We start from the raw sequence: 7256 nt of genomic DNA on the forward strand, positions 1-7256 counted from the left end.
TATGCAGAGAATTGATGACTTACGTGCCATCTTGAAATTAAAAACAGTAACGATTTTCTGAGTATCGAAATATTGCTGCTGAATGTTCTTCAGATAGGTGTATTCATAAAATAATCCTGTAACATTCCACTTGTTTCCCCCCCTCACATCTTAGTCTCACTGTGGCTGTAAAACAAAGTTATGTTCTTTTTCTAGGTCAAACACTGTGTCTAACAACATCATCACAAATGTAAGGTACTGTAAGTGGGGCACAGTTTTGTCAAATGAGTCACTGTCTGTGTATCTGTTAGAAGGTCCTATAAAGGACAAAAAAATTGAATTTTGCACTTTCTCACTTGCAGACTTTGGTGTGCGTCTTGAAAACAAAAATCAAACATACTTGGTCTCGGGGGTGCACTTCATTCAACTGGAGTCATTCAAGCGACGTGCTTGTACTCTGGTTCTTGAAAAACTTGGATACCACCCACAGGACCGAGAGAACAATTTGCATACGCCAAATTGAGGTTTAGTTACTGCTGCCTTTTCTTTAATAGAGGAATTAAAGGAAGCGTATACAGTGCACTTAAGACGAACCAGAAATACATACAGTAGATGCAATTTGGGCTGTTTCTTGTCGACAGAAAGAACTACAAATGTGGTTGTGCAGAATGAACTCAAGTCACAAAAGCCCCTTTCACAATGGAATTAGTGGAATTAGTGAACAACATTAAAAAGAGGTGATTGGCAGCCATACATATGTATCATTTTCACCATAATTGTGCATCAAATGTGGGGCAGTCCAGGGCCAAGCAGATAGGGAACTTGGCCTGTGACAAAACGGTTGCCAGTTTGAGTACCCGCCAGGTCAATAGCTAGGGTAACCCCGAGCAACGTACCCAATCCACATTGCTCATTGTTAACTGGACACTCAAAACTGACCCCAGCCAGCGGGGCGACATCCCGGATAAACTGGAATGGTTTGCATCAGGAAACGCAAACCAAATCAAGTGTGGATCATCCGCTGTGGCAACGTCAGACAGGAAGACGCCGAAAGCAATAAAAACAAACAAATCAAATGTGACATCACTAATGCGTTGAAACGAGTCAGAGGAATAAAATTAAAACAGCCCAATGCTCAGTGACAATGCTAGACATTACTATTTTGTTTCTTTCACCTCTGACCCCTTGTTCAAACTCAACAGTGAGTGATCAATTTTAAGATGCACCTGCTCGTCTGACCACCATGGAGTCGAGAGCCTTCAGCCGCTCGGCCCCACATCTCTGGAACGCTGCCCCACAAGACATCAAAAACTCAGATTCTCTCACCACGTTCAAATAGCAGCTCAAAATCCACCTCTCCAGACAGGCATATTCTCTTCAAGAGGTGTCTTTTCTTCCTTATCTACACTCCTCTTGCATTCTCAGTATTTCTTGTTCTGTTCTATAACCTTTTGGTCATTTCATATTGTTGTAATTTTTGTACGGTGACCTCAAGCGTCTTGATGTATCAGTCTCAATCCATAGCCATACCACTCTTTTTTGCACATATCCCGACCTTTTGGAGGTAAAGGCATAGAATAGAGTGAAAGGACTAACTCGGGTCACATTTCAAATGGAGAAGTATATTTTTTTTCTTTCAGATTATGCATATCCAAGGACAACAACACTAACTTTGGTGAGCAAGTTGTGTAGCTACAATAACCACAACAAAGCTTGCTTGTGGCCGCTTGTACCATTGTACATTTTTCTGATATGTCTCCACTTTGCTTCAGACAAGTATAAAACAATTTTCATAATCGCCAGCAAAAACCTTGATGTCATGTCTGCTTACACCATGATGTGTCATGTTCTTGAAGGAGTGACCCATTTTGTAAGTGTAGATTTGAACCACTAACCCTTGTAAATAATTTCCAAGTACCAAGCGGTAGGGATAAAAATAAGAAATGTGACTCGGCCTAACCCTTTATTCCCACTTGTTTATAAAAAATGCTTGAAATAAATCTTCACATATGAAACTTGGCTCCTAACAACATTAAACAGAACATTAGGGTTGTAGCAGCTTGCAGATAACTGTGATAACGTCCCATATTGTACAACATACCACCCAACGTTCCCATTACTGTGAATGAAGAACACGCAGTAAGTGTAGTTTTCCCACTAACACCACTAATGAGCGATTTCTCTCCTCATGATAAGCACATTAAGTCCCACTAACTATCATCGTTCATCTCTGCCTCTGACTTTTCACTTAAAAAAAGGGGAACTCCCTTTATTTAAGTCAGATTTGCCTGAAAAGAATCTATATGTTATACTGGTATTGACAGGGGAAGCAGGGGCTGGAGGTCAAACAGGTCCATAACCTCCCCACAGCTACACCTCAATCAATACAATGATTTCTACTAAAACCTGTGAATGTGCCAGTATTCAGTCATTCTACTACATTCCGTGATGCTATATGGACTGTCGCTTGTGTGTGTGTGTGTGTGTGTATGTGTATGTAAGCTGAGCCACTGACATTTACATAATCACACAGGCTGTCAGAGCTCGGAGTGCAGTGTCACAGCACGCTGTCTAAGCATCTGCAAGGGGGCGTCTAAGTGAAATTTGGTTTGAAATGTCTGAGAAGCTTTCAGGGTTGATGCTCAGCAGCTCTGACAAGTCATTCTTACACTGCATCTGTAGCTCACATGACCACCATTCAGCATTTTAGTGCCATGCTAAATTAGAGCTTCCACAGGAGGGCAGTGTGTTTCAAACGGCAAATTCAGATGAACAACAATCCAAACCACAATTATGGTAAACATAATAGTCATAATATCTGGCCCACTCTTCATGTGTCACAATCCAACGGTAAAACCACTTACATACAACATCCGGCCATCCATCTTCTACCTCTTTATCCTCAACATGAGGTGCTGGTGCCAATCCCAGCTGGCATAGGGCGAAAGGCGGGGTCACACCCTGGACAATCTGCATGTTTTTGGACTGTGGGAGGAAACCGGAGAACACGGAGAAAGTTTATTGTATGTTTCAAGTTCAAAATGTACAAACTCGAAGTGCATCAGTCTGTGTGAAGTCATTTGTGCATAGTCCAGCAGAGGGTGCTCTGAGAGCAGCTTGGCTTTAGATCCATTGAGCCAGTGATGTCATGAGATTTTGCTGTAAAAATGGAGGACATAAGCTAAGCCGTCCTCCTGAGTGGGCAATTGTGGCATTGAAGCTCGAACAGCCATATAGCAAGTCATTTAATATTTGTTCAAACTTGTTTTTTGCAGAGATTTTTTACTCTGCAAGGGAACAGAACAATATCCACAAGTGGAAAGACACAGTCCCATTCAAGCATGTGTGCTCCAGCTGTACAACTGCACTGGCATTGAGAAACTACAAGTCAGCCTTTCCTACATGCTTGCAATTTTGTTAAACACACCTGGATTGTCCTCTCTAGTATTTCTCTCCTCTAATGGACCACCTTACACAGCAGGGCAGCTGAGGCTTTAAAGGAAGAGTTTTCTTCCAACCAGAAGGTCACGATTCGATCCACATCTTCACTCTTCTACATGCCCACCTTGTCCTTGTGTGTGACACTTAGACACAGATGTGTGACAAAAACAGGCGCTGCTGACAGACGTTCTGTGTAAATCTGCAAATGGCAAAAAAACTTTGAGTGACTATCCATAAAAATACAAACCATTTAATCAGAACCCCCGTACAGTTTTCTTTTTGTGTGTGTGTGCTGTGATGCAATTCAGACATGGCTTATGACATGTGGGCCTCATCTGGCTCACTAAGTACTTGCCAACGCTGTAACTGAGCCATAGGTGCCAAAGGTGGCCCCGATTAGGCCCAAATGTATCTGCTATGTGGGACACAGACAAAAAGAGTAGTGAGTGCTTCAGCCGCACAGGAAGGGGAAAAGGTCTGTGGATTCAAGGTCTGTGGCAGTTTTCCAAGCAAGTCTGCCTCCTACGATCATTTCTCATTTGCACAAGGTTTGTTCGCATGGTATCAATTGAAGGGGGACACTTTCTAAAAACAACACCCCTGCCCTTAAAGATTAAAAAACAACAACATATTAGCTACAACTAAATACTGCGAATGAACTAACATGTCCCCCAATTAGAACATTAGTCCAGAGCTAGTCTCAAAATGCCACATCTTACAGAGCACATGCAAATGAAAAACACACACACTCACACCAACACCATTTGGCAGTCCAATGCTTCAATTTCAGAAGTGTGACTTTGTAGGAATGGTGTCATAATTTACTCCCCAAGGAAATTGCATGTTTAAAATGACTGCAACCCCCCCTCTTTTGCATGAGATAAATATATTCATATGAATCCATGGGCCTTTATGAGCCACATAACACCAGCACATCCTGACAGGAGTCCAGGCTTGCAAAGAGCAAGATTATGCATTTGAATCACAGGGTGTGTAACGTTTGCAGAGAAAATTTAGCACGATTAGTGGCCATGAGAGCCTCAGCCAGAGTTACTCCAAAAAAGAATCAGTTTATCCAACAAAACTCCAGCTTGCCTTAGGAAGTAACAACAATTCTGCAGTCAAGGAAACACAAAGGAACAGTTTACTCTCGAACATTAGATGGAAGTAGGGTGGCCCTTTCCAAAACACCAACATGGAGGACACACAATTGCACGACAATGCAGTTTGGCCCATGATAACAACAGTATGATGATACAGTGATCCTGAGACGCTTCGTTCATTGCAAGACTATTTCACGCTGGGCTGAAATGATTGATTTTAATCTTAATCTTCTTAAATGAGAATATTTTCTGCTTTCTCAAATCACTTTGTTTGTGGACAAAAGAAGACATATGAGAATATCATAATTTACGGGTTGCTTTTTGGTATTTTGCGGAGCAACAAGTACTCGATCGATCTAGAAAATAATCCTTAGTTGCAGCCCTAATATGATGCATGCGTAACACTATACTTTTCCAGTATTTGTATTTATTCACAAGAAAACATCCATTTCACAGTGCACAGTCTCAACTTAAATGCAACAAATAAATAAAGCTGCATCATATCAAGTAAATGCATGGTTGAATGTCTATCTGCAATGTTGCTGCCCTTTCCTGGCAGCATCCAGGAGGTTTGTGTTGCCAAGGAAATATTACAAGTACAAGCTTCTCGAAAAAAACAACAACATAACAGAAGACATACTGGTGCCACGTCTGTCTTTTTTTATGTTTATCATGAATCATTTTTTTTATATTGAACTGGTCATTTGCAGAGCGTCCATTTTGACATGTTTTAACCAGAAAAGCACAGGTGTCGCTGATCAGGCTCTGTTCGGTTCATGTAAGTCAGAGCAGTGTGACGGTGAACCGGCATGCACCCTGAAACCGAGCAAGCTAAATGGCACTCAGCCATCATTCATTTGAATATTTACACCTGTGAATTTCCTACTGTGACCTTTAAAAATGGCTGCTCTGCAAAGGGCCAATTTGCAGCCCAACATTATGTTGAATGTCACTTTCTGTTTCAGATTCATTGTGAGTGCCTGTCACCTTTTTTATTTCTCACCATATTCACTCTGAATGTGATATTATTTGCCAGTGTTGTTGTTAAAGTTGCAGTTTGAAGTCTGTCCTTTGCATAGAGATAGAATTATATCTAAAACTATGCGTTTTTTTTTTATTATTATTATTATTATTATTATTGTTCCTGATAGATATACTGTAGTTATTAATGTGAATGGCCCCTGATAAGACTTGTTTGAGGCTCAGACAAGCAATGCCAAGAATCCAATGACCATGTAAAGTGCTGATGTTAAGTTTGGACAATTTTTTGCAATGCTCACCATCTCAGGACAATGTGCTTGTAAGCACAGCCAAGGCTGATGGAAATGTTGTTAGTCTGCAGCTATTAGGTCCCCCCCTCCCCAAGTTTGACCTGCTGATAATAAGGATGGGTAAGTCTGAGGCACACTCGCACACCTCCGTTGTTACTGCTTCTACAATTCACACAAGGTTAGCCTTTAGGACGATGCCGCCGTAAACCAGCAGTGCAAGTGGTAAAGTGTAACAGGCTGAGGAGAGATAGGGAAGGCCCATAAGGGTTGCGGCAGGAGTGGCCCACCCATCCAGGGGGCACATGTCTATCTGTATCACATTTCACAGCAATCAATCAATACACCACTTTTTTTCACTCAAAAGCACAAATATCTTCCCCAGGCTGACACTACAGGAGGAGGAGTGATGGGATTGACAAGTCAGTAAGATTCATACTTTGGGGCGTTACACAGGGCTGTAACACAGGGGTCTCAAACTCAAATGACCCAGGGACCACTGAGAGTCTACTCGGGTCACTATGTGGGGGGGAAAAAACAACTGCTCAGCAGGGGCATCCATCGGGATATTGCAATAACAATATCTGTGATGCTATTTCGAAATAAATGTGTATATAAAAGATATATTTTTGATGCAAAATAAATCCATGAATATCACAACCAGACATTTGTACTAAATGGAAAAAGTTTGAGAATAGAAAAAAAAGAATAATTTAAACAGCTTCAACTCAACATGTTTATAAATATATCCTTTCTTGTCAGACAGCTTATCTCAGGGTTTCTTTCACATACTTGAATTACATGCCCTACTATATATATATATATATATATATATATATATATATATATATATATAATAATAATGGTAATGGTATGCATATATATACTATATGTATATATATATACACTGTACTATACTACATTTAATTTGACCTCTGATCCACCATATTCCCATTCTTTTTCCAATTTAAGCCACTCCATTAGTAAAAAAAAGAAAAAGAAAATCAATCTATTCCTATGCAAGACTAATGGGCATTAGTGTAGTGATAATGTAAAGAGGTTGTTCCTAGTTGACCCGCACAAGAGCGGTAATTTGTCGGGGTAATTTTACCACATGCTGGGTTTAATAACTGGATGATACACAGTGACGGTCTGTTTTGGTCAGTTTCCTTAAACTCCCCTCCCACTGTGCACAGAAAGCATCCATTGGCTTGAGTCAGATATTTGCTCCATATCATTTCCACTCTTATATTTTCTTTGCCATGTTATCCTGCAAAACAGGAGATCCATTAAGAGGACGTCTCATGATACTTTCTAGCTCGTGAAAGGAAGTCATTGTGGCCCTACTGTGTCCACTTACATCATTGGTTTGCTAATGACTGCTTTGCTAACCTCCACAAGATGTGCTCTTTCTCTCTCTCTCTGAGGACAGTAAAGTCTTTGAACCATGAAATGGAGTCTGATT

Source organism: Solea senegalensis, linkage group LG4 (assembly GCF_019176455.1).
Source record: "Solea senegalensis isolate Sse05_10M linkage group LG4, IFAPA_SoseM_1, whole genome shotgun sequence".
NCBI lineage: Eukaryota > Metazoa > Chordata > Actinopteri > Pleuronectiformes > Soleidae > Solea > Solea senegalensis.